Raw genomic sequence first — 16,530 nt, forward strand, 5'->3', positions numbered from 1 at the left:
TGAGCACATACAACGCAAGTGGAAGTAGGCGATCCCAGGCCTGGCCCTCTGTGGTGAGCATCATCTTTAAGGTGGACTTCAACGACTGGTTATATCTCTCTACCAGGCCGTCAGTCTGGGGATGATAGACGGATGTCTTCAAGTGATGGATGTTCAAAGACTTACAGACCTCTCTCATCATACGTGATGTGAAGGGAGTCCCTTGGTCGGTAAGTATTTCCTTAGGGAAACCGACACGGGCAAACAGCTCCACAATCTTCTCTGCCACGTTTGCTGTGGTGGGTGCCCGTAAGGGAAACGCCTCTATGAACCTGGTCGCATAGTCCACGATGACAAGGGCGTACCGGTATCCCTTGGAGGATTTGGGTAGGGGTCCGATTAAGTCCATCCCTACTCTTTCGAAAGGGACCCCTACTATCGGCATTGGTTGTAAAGGGGCCGCTGGGGGTCTGTGAGTGTTCTTCCGCTGGCAGATTTCGCACTTTTGGCAATACTCTTGTACGTCCTTGTATACTCCGGCCAGTAGAAGTGACGTAATATGCTCTCAGTTGTTTTCTCCTTACCAGCATGGCCTGCTGTCAGGTGGGCATGAGCAAAGAACAGGACCTGCTCACGGAAAGTCAACGGCACTAGTAGTTGAGGATTTTTCTTCTCGTCAGCCTGTCGGTACAGGAGCTCGTTTTGTATAAAGAACTTGGGGAAAGGAGAAGTAGCAATGCCCTGGTCGGCATGAGCGGCCTCCCATGCATTGAAAAGAGATCTGTCTTCAGCTTGGGCGTGTCTGAAACTATGATCCAGGACCCAGGGATCAGGGGTTGTATATGCCGCTTTAGGACCTTCTATTGATCGGGGTCGTTCGAACACTGTCTCCCTGAACAGGGCTAGGAATCTAGGATTGTCCACCCCCAGGATCATGTCTTCGGGTAACGAGTCTACAACTCCTACTCTCACCACACAAGCTGGCTTGTCAGTCGGGCATATAGTGATGTCTGCTATGGGATATGGTTTGACATCCCCATGGACACAGCGAACATGCACAAGGGAGTTGGGGACATATTGACTAGGTAGGACTAGGCGTTCCTGGACCACCGACTGTCTGCAGCCTGAATCTAAGAGAGCTTTCACGAGATGATTATTGATCCGCATACTCACGTAGAAGGAGGTTCCCAATTCTGCAGTATATAGAACGGTTTTAGGTAGATAGCCGACCTCCATAGGCTCCTCAGGTGGATGTTTTCTTGGACACAGGCGGGCTATGTGGCCCCATTCGCCGCATTCAAAACACTGTGGGCCCCTGGGTGTGGAATCCAGTCGAAGAGGCCGTGGTCGGAGGGGTTCCAGTATTGGTTTTAGTTTTTTTTTCCAGCTTGACTGGTGGAGGGTGTTTGGTAAATTTTTCTTGTTCCCATCCTGAGTTTCGGGGTTGGGCTCTTGCATAAGTGGCAGCCATCTCGATAGCCTGTTCTACCGTGAGTCCTGCATGTTGTCTCAGCCATCTCTGAGACCCGTAAGGGAGAGCCTCCATAAACTGCTCCAAGTAGATTTTAGCGAGGATATCTTCTTTGGTACATACTTCCGGTTTCAACCATTTGTCTGCCATCATCTTTAGTCTGAAGAAGAGAGTTTTGGGATTTTCCCCAGGTATCCCTTTCTCTTTCCGAAAACGGACGCGATACGCCTCAGGATCAAGACCTAAGTGGTCGAGTATCACGTTCTTGATCAGAGAATATGGAGCAGTTCCTGCAGGGTTGGCGACCTGGTATGCGAACTGTGCTTCTCCAGTCAGTAAGGGAGCCAGGAAGAAGGGCCATTTTTCCTCCGGCCAGCCTAAGGCTCTAGCAGCTCGTTCGAAATTCATGAGGAACGCGTCAGGATCTTCCCCGTGTACATACTTCTGTAAAGCAATCCCTGACGGACTGGGGACATGTACTCAGCTGTCCATAGTAACTGTGCTTGTTGGAAAAGCTGTCTTTTTCTGTATGCTTTCCAGTTGAGCACTGATCGTATTCGTAAACAAGTCTCGGTCGGCTTGTGCCGTGGTGATCTGTTGCTACACGGCCCATTCTAATTTTTCCTGCCCCTTCACCAGGTGTTGTATGAGGGCGTCCATCTCCGATGTACAGGCGGACTGAGGTGGAGATCCCACTTCTGACACCAGTTGTACGGGTTCGGACGTGGTGGAGGGAACAGGAAGCGAGTCGGAGGCTTGAAATAAGGATTTTAAAGATGGCTTTATTTTTAGATATGCTCTGCGACGTCTGTTGGAGTGTCTTAACCGGGCAAACTCGTCCGGTTCCGTCTTGACCCCTCTAGGAAATACAGGTTCCAGGGTGCTTCTACCACGCCGGGTATGGAGACCCGTCAGTCGTCTGCTTCTTCAGGTGGTGCTCTGGGCGGTGGTGAGCTCCCGGTTGGTAGGAAGAAAGGGAAGAGAAAAAGGAGGAATCAGCCTGGGGCACGATACAGACGCTGTGTTAAGGGGCCGGGTACGTGAAGGACACCAAGTGCTGAAATGAGTCACGCCACACGCTCGCTTTCGTGCCTGACAGTGCTCGTGAAGGTAGGGGGGGTAGTGGAGACTATACACTATATACAGTGACCTCTTCACTCGTTCGGTTGACCACTACGTGCAACCCAGCCCGCCACTTTGCCCCATACCTTTGTGAGCCACGCTCCTCCAGCGGGAACGTGGCGGGGCGAGACGCCTGTCCGTTGGCCTCCTGGCTTGTAGTCCACAGCTGGGCTCGTCAGGGTCTCCTCTCGGCAACACTCCGTCTCCGATGCAGCAAGTAGAAGTACCGTCCACTGACTTCCTGGTCGTGCCTCCTTTTGGCTCCGTGACGCACCAAGGGGGAGGAGTCTCGTACTCCTCAACGCCGGTGTTAAAGGGACCGTCTACCTTCTCCGCTGGATTTCCCCAGTCCGCTTCATTGTCCATTTGAGTCCAATTCTCCGGCCATGAAGGGGCAGGCTGTGTTGCGGAGACAGAAAGGGGTGTAAGGGGGGAGACATCTGACCACCAGTCCATTTCATCAGTACTGTGCATACCGGGCCGTCCCACCCCATGACACCTCTATTTGAGAGTTTTATATAGCGAGAACAAGACCCTTTTGGGTAACAGAGTGCTTTACAAGAATAGCAATAGAAGGTAAGTTTCAAACCGGTAGGTAATTTACAAAAGTACAATATAAGTTACATAAGCCCAAAAATCTGGAGAGCACTCCTTCCCGAGATCAGATGCAAGGCTTCCACATCAATCTTCAGGAAAGAAAATAAAAACTCTACTTGTGAACAACTTCCTCTCTCATCAAGGAAAATCCTCTCTCTTCGCCTGAATGACCCCTTTCCTGATTGTGCGTTACTGCTTTTGCCACACCCTTGCACATACAACTCTGTTCTGAGTCGTTTCTCCTGTACTTTCGCGCAAATCTACACAAAAGGGTTCGTTCAGGCAGAGAGAGAGGAGTGTCCTCAATGAGAAAGGTATTTCTTCATAAATAAGAGTTTTGACTTCTTTCCTGATGATGGATGTGGAAGGGTTGCATCTGATCTCGGGCTGAAGAGAGTTAGATTTTTGGGGCCATTCCTGAGAAGGATCGGTTGTAGGTTTTCTTTTTGTAAAATGGTTGTGGTTTGAGTAGAAGGGAGTTTGTGCTGCTGGGCGGACTGTTTCCACCCAATGGTGTCAGGTTCTGGGCCAGGTAAGAGGGGGTATTGTGATGCAGAGCTTTACATAACAAAACATGTGTATTTGTAAAGCGCACGTTCACCACTACAGGTATCTTGACGTTGAACAGGTGTTTATTGTTACCCAACTCAATGGTACTCATTTTATCGACCTCAGAAGGATGAGGGGACCCACCAGGATTTGAACCTATGACCAGGAGGTCAAACACAGGCTCGTACATTGGACGCGTTAGTCCACTAAGCCACCAGACCCGGCATTTATGGGTCCTACAAACAATTTTGAGATGGATCCTGGCCTTATAAGGCAGCAATTTCAACGACTGGAGGTCAGGTGATATGATTACCTTTTTTTTGAGCTGGTGATGAGCCTGGCTGCAGCATTCAAAGTGGCCTTCAGTGGTGCATCAGTGATTTTTGGAAGGCCCGCAAGAGAGGCACTGCCATAATCTAATTTTGATAGAACAGGAGCTTGAACCGCTGTTTTGAGGTCTGCAAAAGGGAGGTAAGGTTTAAGTTTTCTTAGGACGTGAAGTTGAAGGCTAGCTCTTCTGGTGGCGGCACTAATAAGCTTGTGCATGGAGAGGGCAGTATCCAGGGTAATCCCTAAGGATATTGCCGAGCCAATGAGGTGTGGGGTGCAATTCAAGACCGTGAAATGTGGGAGCCAATCTTTGATACAAAGGGTGATGGCGGGCAAGGAACTCAATAGGAATTCTGTTTTGAGGACATTGAGTTTGAGGTGGTTAAGAGTTAACCAATGTTGCTTCTTTATCAGGATGTTGTTGAGGATATTGAGGTAGTCGGGGAGGGAATTTTCCTGTAAATCTGGGTGTCGTACGCATACATGTGGTAGGAGATTTTGAGGATTTCGGTTAGGGGCACCTGTAGGAAGCTTGGTTTCTGTTGCAGTAACCCCCCACCCACTTTTTGCCAGATTTCTGATGCACTTTGACTTGATGTGCCCTAGGTCCCTGACAATCAGGGTCCCAGAGCCTGTGTTCTTTCTCAAAACTACCTTTGTACCCCCAATTGGCACCTCTCTGGCCACATGTAAGTCCCTTGTAAAAGGCACCATGGGTACGAAGGACACTGTGACCAGGGAAGGCCTCTAAGGGCAGCAACACATATTGTGCCACCCTTAGAGGGTCTGTACCTTAATACACACACTGCCATTGCAGGCTGGGTGTTTTGGTGCAGAGAAAAGTGAAGTGTCGATATGGCACACATACCTGTGTGCCATGCCTGCAACCAACTGCCCATGGTACAGGTATAGGTAAGACACCCCTCTAGCTGGGTGCACTATACCACTGATGAGTGTACAGGTGCATAAGCCCTGTACCCCTATAGTGTCTCAGTCCATTCTTGGACATTGTAAGTGCAGTGAAGCCATAAAAGGGTATATGGTCTTGGAATGTCTTTACGAACTCCACAGAACCGTAATGGGTTTACAAAATTCTGGGAAATTTGGTATCAAAGGATCCATGAAGGCCTGCTGCCTTTGGAAGCAATCCCTGCCTTTTGCTGCCCCCAGCAACTGGCTCCCACCAGTTCCGGCTCCCACTTTGGGTGGGAGAATCAGCAGGAAACCAAGCTAGGTAGAGAGGTGTGCCCATCTTTGCCAACCCCACTCCTCAGCTGGTGGTGGGGGTGGGGGGGGGGGGCGAGGTGAAGCACACATCTCAGCACCCTCCGTCTTGAAGACGGGGGGGGGGGCTCAGCCAATTAGAGAGAGTCATGCCCCTTCCTGATGGAGGGTGGCATAATAGGGGGTGTACCCATCCCAAAAAAGGGGCCTTTTGGTACCGGCCTGCACACCTCCTTAACACGCCCCTAAATCTAGTATTTAGGTGCAACCCTGAACCTTGTCTCTTCAGAATCGAGGAAGAAATAAAGACAGAAGAGCCGTGCTGACCCAGGAAAAAGAGGATAACTACTGCTTTGGATCCAGTACTACTGGCCTGTCCCCCTCCGACCTGCCTACAGTGAAGAACCTGGTATGTCCAGCAGCCCCCCCCCTCCCCCCCCCCCCCAAAGCACTGAGGACCTGCCCTGAACTCCCCTTACAGACACTGTCTTCCATGAGCACCGGATTTGCTCAACAAAAACTCCAAGACCAGAATCCGGATTCCGGCGACTCTGCACTACTCTGCACCTGAAGCCCACAGCCGAGTTGGAGTGTCCCAAAACCACGAGGAGGTCTCCCCAGCAATTCTGATCTGGAAACTCATGATTCCCAACCTCCCTCAAACCTCAAGATGACGCCTGCAGCCTCAACCTGACGGTTACCCCGACCGGTAGCTGGTAAGAAAACCAGACGCCAGTAGACACCCCTGCACCCGACGCCCCACGGCCTTGAGTGGCCCAACTGACGGTGTCCAGGCATCCCTCAAGAATTCAACGTACCTCTCCAGTCAGTGGTCACTTTGAGGAAGCCTCCCTGCCTGAGCCTGCAGCATCTTTGCTGAACCGAAGGTGTCCACTGAAAAACACAGGGCCCAGACGTCTCCTTGACACCCTGAACCTGAGCACTCCAGTGCTGCTGGTGGTGCAGCTCCTGTTCTGATTGTTGCCCCCTGCAGTGCTGCCCTTAACCCCAGGAGCTTTGCTCCCACACCCTAGTGGCTTGCTCCTAAGTAGTCCCTAACCGAAGGCCGCCTTAGCCCCTTTGGCTGACATTGGGCCCCTGCACTCGGCCGCCCCACGTCCGCTGGAGATGCAATTAGAGTGCCTATCTAGACCTTCGGGAACCTTGGTCCTATCCCCCAAAACTCCCACTTGTAAGATGTTTACTTACCTGCAAGATCAATTACCATGTTTTCCCATAGGAACCCATGTTATGAAATTTTGGGCCTAAAATGTTCTGTGTTCAACTGTTGTTTCGTGTGGGAAACCAGAAACTATAACTCAAAGCAAAGAAAAGTCTTATTTACCTTGTATTGTGAGATCCTTAGATGTTGTATCTAGGCATACCCCCCGTGCTCAAAGTAATCTCAAAGTGTTCTAAAAGTAACTAAAACGTATTCTAAAAGTAATTATTGTATAATGCAAACTGCTTTCTGAATGAATATAACTATTGCAAAATTCACTCATAACTCCATTTCATTGTGAAATCCTGCATTCTAATTATATTTTACCTACCTGTACCAAGTCCTGCTTGGAAAAAATACAAGTATAACTTTTTTTTTTATACTTACCCAATTGGTCTGGATTCAGCCTCTGAGTGTGCATCAGTCTTGACTGAGTGAATACAATAAATGCTTAACACACCCTGTGGATAAGCCTAATTGCTCGCCCACACTACCACAAAGAGACCTGTTAGTACTTACCCAATTTAGCCTCTGCTCTACCTCTGGGGGCCGCCTAGACTCTGTGTACACTATGCCTTACTTTGGAATAGTATATTGAGCCAGCTTTCCACAGAAGTGACCTGGCCCCTTTTGAGGCAATCAGGTATAGAGCCTTCGGTGAGTGAAGCATTGATGATCATCAGTAACCAACTGATGTACAAAGTTCCCCAGGGGTAGTGTTAATATGGCTGAATGGTCTCTCTTACTCTCTCTATGTGAAGGTATATATAAGAGTCAGGGAAGGGGTGTCCCTTGTCAGAACTAGGGATGCCTCACACAACTTACTAGCTTCATGACTACTGTCATTTCGCCGGATGGTTGTCTCGTTTCATCATCGGCTTCCTGCTCCAGCGTCAGGCCGGCGCTGCAATGCCTGACGGGTAGCACAAAGTGCTACGCTCTTATGGAGTTCTTTTGTTCCTGGCCGTTGATCGAGTGTGTGTGAGGGGCCCAAGTGGTGGAGTAGTGAGCAAGAAGGGTTGTGTGTTTAAAAAAAGGTTAGTGTAGTCTACTAAGATAACTTTATTCATGTAGCTAACTACCTTGTTAAAATTGGTGAAGGGAGGGGTACCGGGACCCAAAAACTATGGGGATTGGTCCCGTTTAACCCTCGCCTATGATCAGGTCAACATGTTTCATGCCCTATCTGCAATTCTTCAGGACCATAGTTGTGCTCATAAACTCGTGTTAAGTCCGCTACGGACTAAGGAGTGTGAAATATACAACCTGAGGGGTCGAAGACCGTAGCAGGAAGATCTCCTGCGTAGGAATCCACCCTAGAAGGAAGGGAAATAAACATTAAATATTCTCCGTGGACTCATGCATGTTGTATATACGGAGAGAGACACCCAAGACCCCTTAAGCAAGGCGTTGGTTTACGCCCAAAGGGGTCCGGTGAATCGGCTCAGAGAGAGAGAAGAGATTCTGAACATCTTTAATATTTAAAGACAGCCAATTGTGGCCACATTGGGCATCCAACAAATAATCCGTAACTCATGCATATGTCAGATTATATTGGTTGGTACTATGAGGAATGTGGCGCCATGTGCGCTCCAAGAGCAGAATCGGGGGGCAAAGAGATTCAATCTTACCCTCAGTCGATGGTGCTGATCCCCACAGACTGTTCTAGTGGGATCTGCACTGTAAGGTAAGTATCTGTAACAGATAAGAAGGGGAAGGGGGAGGAGGAAGGGAAACGGGTTTAGGAGAAAGGATGATTCTCCCGAGGGGTAGGAAAATGTGCTGAGGGCGGAAACGACCAACAATCCATCTGTGGTCTCGCCCACCACCCGTCGGTACCCGTAAAAACATACCACTCAGGGCAGGCTGCAGCGAGAGCGGAGACCCAGCGGATATCGATCGGGCCCCCAAACCAACCACAGCGCATTCTCATGAGTGAACCATAGTTCATCTTGCTGGCGTGGTTAACCCTGTGTCCCAGAGTCGGTGGAAAGGGGCTGAGGAGCTGGGGAAGCCCTCGAGAATAGCCACAGCGGTGGTCGGGGACCCGAGATGATCATCAACCATAGTTTGAAGTGAATAGACTTGTTGAGAAGTTTCGAGGGAAGGGGGTCGTTGATATGGTTGGAGTACTTCGGAGAGGTCGGATGTTTTAAGATGTCATTATCCTCGAAGGTTTTAAAGGAAGACCAGGTGGCGCTGTTTTTGGGAGTGCCAGAATTGTTTTTTGAGCACTTGTCCAGGTTGCACGGTAGGTGAGGAGAGCGGAGTCACATGGTAGGAGCTTTGTAGTGTTCTGATTATCAGAGGTGATTAGTGTGGGTTTCTCAGCAAAGAAGGAGGCAAAGGTATTGCAGATGGGAAGTGCTTTGTTGTCTGAGGCTGGGGGGGGGGGATCACGCTTGCAAGCTGCCTGGCTTTTAATGTTTTCAAACAGTTTATTTGGTTGGTTTCTTGCAGAGTCAAGTTGATTTTGGAAGAATGCTGCTTTTGTTTTGCTGATGTTCCTTTTATAGGGGCTCCATTTTTGTTGAAGTTTAAGATGGAGGAGAGAGGGGGTATGTCACTATGCTCTTTTAGCAAGTCTGAGATGTCTGAATTCATTGTTAAGGTTGCAATTGAACCAACGGTTGGATCTTTTAGAGGAGATTTGCTTAAGTTGCAGTGGGGCAAGGGTGTCCATGATTTTTTACATGGAATTGGTATAGTGCTCAGTGAGGCCATGAGTGTCGTACATGGAGGACAGAGGTTGTAGGATATCTTTGCAAAGAGTTGCCATTGTGAGTGGATTAATATTGTGTCTCTCTTACCTGGCATTTGGCTTTTACTGGTTGTCTCTTGGTGATTATTGCCTTTTCGAATAGGTAGAAGGTGATGCAGTGGTGATCGGTCCAATCACAAGGTAGGATGGATTCAGTTTGTATGGAGTTCTCTTTTGCGACGATTAAATCTAAAGTGACCCCTTTGTTACGAGTTGGGCTATTGAATGCTTGGACAATGTTGAGGTCCTGGAGGAAGGCTTTAAAGCCGTTTACGAGAGAATCGCTAGAGTTGTTCCACTGAATGTTGAAGCCACCTAGAAAGATTTGGTTACTATGATTGTCATAGTTAGTGGAGAAAATCTCCATGATTTGTTCAATGAATATATGTTTGTCGCTAGGAGGGTGGTAGAATGTGTGAAGAGAGCAGGATGAATTGTTAGTGGTGGTGATGTTGATTCTAAGGTATTCGCAACTGGGCAATGACGGAGCTGGAGGTTGTTTTAATGCAAGTTTGTTCTTGTAGATGAAGGCTAGAGCACCACCTGAGTGGCCTTGATGATCTAGGTCTGATGATGGAATGATTGTCGGGGAATAGTATTTCAAGAGTTCTGGATGAGGAATCGTTCAGCCAAGTTTCCGTGAGTATGAGGATGTCAAGGTCAAGTATAAGATTGGCTATGCCCACCACATGTTTCACAGTTGAGCGACAATTGAGTAATGAACATTTAAGAGATGTTTTGGCGGTGATTATGGAAGTAAGAGCGATGGGAACTTGGTTGATGTTCTCTGTGTTTATATGCCTAATGCTGGGGTGGGACGTTCTGGGAATGCGAGTAATAATTGTCTTGATTTTTGTCGTAGGAGTATCATTGACAGTCGGGCATGTTTATAAGAGGCTAGGAGAGAGTATGTCACTGTTTGTTAACCGTCTGGCTAGCCTATTGGTGATGGGAGGTGTGGCTGTTATTCGGTCTGGATCTCCAGAAAAGTTAGGAGGCCTTGGAGTAAGCAGGGGTAGTACCTGAGGGGTGATTTGGAGTAGGGGTGTTGGTATTCTGGATGTGAGAGGGGGGAAGGGCCCGGTTGTGTTCAAGGTTGGCTGTTATACGAGTTAGATTGAGAATGTCCGTCCTAATCAGCAACAATTCAGAATTTAATGTTGAGCGTGGCGTCGGTGTGGCAACTCCAACCGAGGCTCCTGGATGGAGGTATTCTCATGGAATGGAGAGATAGCCGCATCAGGAAGGTTGGAGGAACCATTTTTGTCGGGGTCCACAAACATTGCATTGCTAATGATTAATAAGTGGGTGGGAGGAAGGGTCTATTGGAGAGTAGGAAGAGATGGTGACAGATTGTAGTTGTTGGTGTGAGTCGGAATAGTCGTTGATGGAGGGTGTGTGTTGTACTGTGGTGGAGTGATCTATATCCACTTGGGAGAGAGGAGGGAGAAAGGGTAAAGGGAGGAGGGAGAAAGGGTAAAGGGTAAAGGGTGGAGGGGAAGAAGAGGTTGTCTGTATAAAATGAGGCAGAGTAAGATTACGAGGGGTTGGTGAGGGTGAGAGAGTCTCATTTGTTCTTAAGCTCGAAAAAAATATCAACGAAGCGTTCAAGTTTGTAATCGGAGTATTGTATGAGCACAATGCCATTATCGTACATAGAAATGGTAGCAAATGCATTGTACAACATAGAGGGTGCTATAATGAGTTAATGGCCATGTGGGATTTTCTTAATGCTGGTAGTGTTGAGTGAAGAGGATAGGACTTTCTTCCATTGAGCACGTTGATTGGTGCAGACTGAAAGTGGTCTATGCTCAGTGCTGCTATAATCCATCTCCCCTACTCGTCAACCTCTGCATTCAGTACCTGAATTCCAGAGTTTCTTATGATCAGGAGTGCTAGGCACTTAACAAACGACTGTGTTGTGTATATGGTGGTCTGAATCTATATCAGATTGTTGAACAGGGTCTGCTCTGCAACTGAGTTCTGTGAGTGGAAGAGATAAATGGTCTTGAATAATCAATCACTGGACAGACCCCTAAAGTGAGTTTTGGAGAGGATTTGGGGCAATTGACTGAAATCCCAAGACTGTACAAGGTCCTCATAGGAACCGCCAAGTTGTTTGCAAGCAACGCTCAGTACCAGTTGCTTAGATAAGCGTAGCACTGGACATTCTGTAGAACTGAGAAGGATACACGGAGAAAAGTAAAAACAGGCAGAAAACTGAAGAAAAGGATCACCAAAGAAGCAGTATTCAATCCACCCTAATAAATGAAACAAGCATTTGCCATGCAATATGTCTCGCATTTGGAAGAGTTAGAGCTTTTGGTGCTGTAAATGACCATGTCTTTTACCCATGTGTTTTGGTTTGGAGTGTAGTAGGTGTATGTTGTGTGGAGTGGAATTATGTGAGTTGTATTGTAATATTGTGGGGTGGAATTGAATGGTGTGGAGTGGATTTTTGTAGTAGTATTATGTGGAATGGTGAATAGATAGGGGTGAGAGCTGCAAAGAATAGATAGAAGAGCGAGGGATAGGTAGTCTGTGCTGGAAGTGGTGAATGAACTCCAGAAAGTGCGTGTGAGAAAGAGAGAAGGGGAGAGGAGGCGACAGGCGCACAAAAGGAACAAACTGTGTATGCAGAAGACATCCTAAGAGGAGGAAAGAGTGGGATTGAGGAACAGAAACTTTGAAAAGGCACGGGAAAGAAATTGTGCTCAATATGTGTGAGCAGGCAGTATAGAGATGAGATAGGAAGTGCGACGGACGACAGGGGTCAGTGGGATTGCGAGATGAGAGGGGGTGAGGCAGTAGATTCCTGACTGTACAAAACTTTCATTTTTCACAAGTGGGCAGCGAGCACAAGTTGGAGAGCCTTTAAAATGTTACCAGGTTGTGGATCAGGAGGACACACTCCAATTGGCGGGGGTAGGTGAAGGTTGAAAAGGGCGACTGCTTTTATAGGTAGGTTTGAGAGGCAAGAAGAAAAACTCCATCTGGTAACAAATGTGTGATTCGTAGAGAATAGTTTTATTTGTTTAAAAATACGCTGCAAAGAGATGTTTTTCTGAAAGTACTGTACTGCAAAGTTCTTTGTTTATATAACGGTGTCCAACAACCTAGTTTACAGTTCTCAGAATTCTGAAGATCTACAAAATGATGCACAGCCGTCGAGACCTGTGCTGAATTCTTTTGATGAAAAGTAAGGGAAATGCTCATAGGGCTTTACAATAAGTCAACGACTCTGCATGTTTTTAATATATTCTACCTTTAGGAAGTATATATGCTGGGTTTGGCACATGCGGAAAATTATTCTGCAAACCTTTTTCTTTTCACTAGTGTACGCATGCCAATAGTTTGCGCAATTAACACTTTGTAGCTGGATTGGTTTATGAAGCGACGCGTGATACGGATCTTAACACATGCTCTTTCCAAGCGCAAAAACGGGAGAATATTTTGACAGTAACTATTCACCTGCACCCACTCTCACCGGAACCACTTACTTGATATGGCAGTAGTAACATGTATGCCGAGATGTGTGCCCCACTAGTAGGGCTAGAGTTAAGAAACAAACGAAAAAGTGTCCTCCCCGCCTGCAACGCAAGCAGGGAATTGAAGTTCTGCAATGATGTTAGTTAATATTCATACATTAGCAAGCATATGAGAATCCTATGTATAGAACTTGTCACGAAAAGGGTCGGCAGTAGAAGTTCCACTCTGTTTTCTAATACTATAGTGATTTTATTTGATGCTGCACCCAACACTACTGCAGCTCTTGATATCACGCAAACAAATGTGAATCCTCCATCCTTAACCCCTTCACTGCGGCCGCTATTCCGCCGCAGTGCTAAGGGGTGGGGGGGCCGCGCGGCGGTCCCGTGCTCGTGACGGAACTGCTCCGTCATGGCACGCGGGTGAGCTGTGCTTGTTCCGTCACGGCCCCGCCTCCGCTACAGAACGTTAGCGCAGGCGCGGAATTCGCGGTGAGAGGGCTGTGACGGAACCGTTCCGTCACCAGCACAGCCCACCCGAGGCTCGTGACGGAACGGTTCCGTCACGAGCATGGGAGGGCTTAAAATCACAGAAGGCAAAGCAAGGCTGAAGGTACAGCAGCAGATTGAATGGTTGATTAACATCACTTGCAAAGTAATGTAGCTCTGAAAAATAACACTTTCCGGAGTGAACCGAGAAGCCATCTTGGTGAGGTGTCTTCTCCTTGGAGCATGCCCAGCAGTAGCGGCCCGTGGTGGGAGTGCTGTCGAGCGCTGACGTGGGGCGGGGGAGGGGCAGGGTAGGGGTAGCAAAATTCTGAATATGGCTGAACAGAGGTAAGTGCCAAATGAACCCCCACCACGGGCCGCTACTGATACCCAGTGGCACAAAAAGCTAACCATAACAGCTATGTTGACGGTGCCTCTCGGAGATTGTTCCCTGTATACATTTGCAGACCTTGTTCAGGGCGTGAGACTGCAGTTCCAGACCAGCCAAACTTAACAAGTTTAACTTGATGATTCATGTGAGGGCTGCCCAGTGTAGACAAAGCTCCCATCTGGATCATGTTGTCAATGGGCATTACGTGGACTCCTTGAGAGTGTGTGAGGCTGGACAGTAATCTTAGTGTAAAAAAACAAACAAACACAACAGAAAGTGTCCGTGCTCATGCCTCCTCCCAGAAGCCTGGCTCCATGTAAAAGATGACAAGAAAGAACCTCCACGTCACATACACTAACTACATGAGAATTTGCGTTCGAGAAAGCTAGGGATGCAAACACCTCCATCAAGGATTACAGCTAACTTTTCACAGTGGAATTGCAGAGAAAACACACTTGCTTAGTCTTGACCACTCTTACGATTAATATGTTACAGCAGTTTTACGCTCAAGAAAAGAAGGGCTGCATACACCTCCATGAAGGATTACAGATAACTTTTCACTGTGGAAATGCGGAGAAAACACACTTGTTTAGTCTTCATCACGCGCACAAAGTTAGGCTGATTAATACAGTATAGAAGATTTGAGCGCTATAAAAGCAGGGATGCATACAACTCCATCAAAGATTACAACAACTTTTTTCATAGTGGGATGTCCAGAACACAACACATATGTTACGTTATGTGTAGCAACATCACGGAGGGGCATGGCTACGAGCCGAGCATGGCGGACGTGCTTTAGAGTAGCTCCGTCCACTGCCCGCAATACAAGCTAAATATCTTGTTCTTCCCGATCGCCCATTTAATCCTTGCCCACCACCGAAGACAAGGCGAGACCTGCTGGAAAGCCTAGTGCCCTTTCAACTGAAGACACGCGTCTCAACGGACGGGCCGGACTGGTGGGCGCCATTTTGGCAGGCCGCACCGACCGCCTTATCACCGCAATTATAAAGCAACTCCATACAAGGGGGCTGAGGACGTAGGTGTGGAGCAGAGACTATCTGCGGAGCGGTGCACGAGGCAGCGCCCGAGGTGATACAGGAAGGAACCGGCCTCACACTTGCTATACGTGCGACTCCCGGCCACGCCGAGTGCACGGGGTGCGGAGTTTGACGATTGTTGGAAGACGCTATTCACTACAAGGCCGTCGGCGGCACCCCAGCGGTTTATCAATCGTGAGTACTGGTGCAGCCCAACGCTCGTGACGGATGCAACCCTGACGTCTTGAAAAGCCACTACCCATACATATGTGCAAGCGTCTGGGAAACAACCGTGCTTGCTGAATACACGACAACCACAGGATAACTGCACATACCCTGTCACCGGGCACGAGAGAGGGACGCTGCAACCGCCGCCCTGCAGACGAGGGCCATGGGTAGGAATGAGGCTAAGGTACAAGACCACGACACCAACGCCGACATTCAATCTACCGGGTCGGATGACCCACTGGCCTCCTCCAACATGGAAATCATACCGCCAACAGGCAAGAATACACAGGACGCTAAACTAGACCTTATACTGGCCGAAATAAAGGCATCTAGGGAGGCACTGGAACTGCACATGGACAATATGGCGACGGGTTTGTCGCTACTCAGGGCGGATCACAACAAACTGGCAGAAAAGGTGTCTGAACACAAGATTGCACTGGATGACCTAATTCCGCAGCACACAGAACACTCCACAAAACTAGAAAACATGGAGAAGCAGATCAAACTGCTCTGGGACAAGATAGACGTCGCGGAAGGGTGTGCCCGCCGAAACAACGTGCGGATTTTGGGAATTCCGGAGCGCAGTGAGGAGAAGAACCCCACACAATTCGTCGAGGACTGGCTGAAGAAGATTGTGGGCCCACAAGATCTTACTCCGATGTACAGTGTGGAACGAGCGCACACGTCGAGACGAACGGCGAGACCACCTGGACCGGGAGCACCACCACGCCCGCTGATTGCACGTCTTTTGCATTATAAAGACAAGGACTCAGTACTGAGAGTGACCAGAGAAAAGGCGCCACTGCGATATGAAGACAAGACCATCTCAGTGTACCCGGACTTCACCCCGGCAGTTCAGAGAGCCAGATCAACATTTCTGGGGGTGACGCGCAAGCTGCGGGACAGAAACCTGAAGTATGCCCTACTATTTCCGGCTCGTCTTAAAATATTATACGACAACAAGTCCTATTTCTTTGACTCACCTGAAGAAGCGGCAGAGTGGATGGAAGTAACACTGACGCCGCCAAACACGCAGGACCCGTTCGGTGAGGACCAGGGCGAAGGGTCGTCACAACAGGGGGAGCAGCGTCAGACGGACATGAGTGAGGAACACGCGAAAGGATCTACGGCCAGCAGAGGGGCAACGCCGGACAGAACTGGGAGGACGACGGAGTTCGGTCAACTGACGGAGGCCGCATTGGCGGCGCACGATGCAAGAGGCGAATCAGCTGCGGACAGTCGCTCTGGCACGCAAACGGAGGTGCCGGGCTCGGCTGATATCATACAGCTCTTAACCAAAATAACGGCACAAGTGGCAAACGAATAGTGGAATAAACAGAGTGCTGGCGGAATGGTCAGAATACCACTGGCTTATAGGTGGGGGCTTTAATGCAGTATTGGATATCTTGCTGGACAGGTCGCATCCACCACTACAGGCCACTGAGAATAGAAGACAGGCCTATGCGCTAGGGCAATGGGCAGAGGGATGGAATCTAGCTGATGCATGGCGATGTAGGCACCTACTGGACAGAGAATACACCTTCTACTCACCACCCCATGGGTTGCATACCAGGATAGACCATGTTTTTTGCGCGAAAACACTGCTAGGGGCGGTAACCATGGCGGAGCATATGGGCAAGAC

Source organism: Lissotriton vulgaris, chromosome 12 (genome assembly GCF_964263255.1).
Source record: "Lissotriton vulgaris chromosome 12, aLisVul1.2, whole genome shotgun sequence".
NCBI lineage: Eukaryota > Metazoa > Chordata > Amphibia > Caudata > Salamandridae > Lissotriton > Lissotriton vulgaris.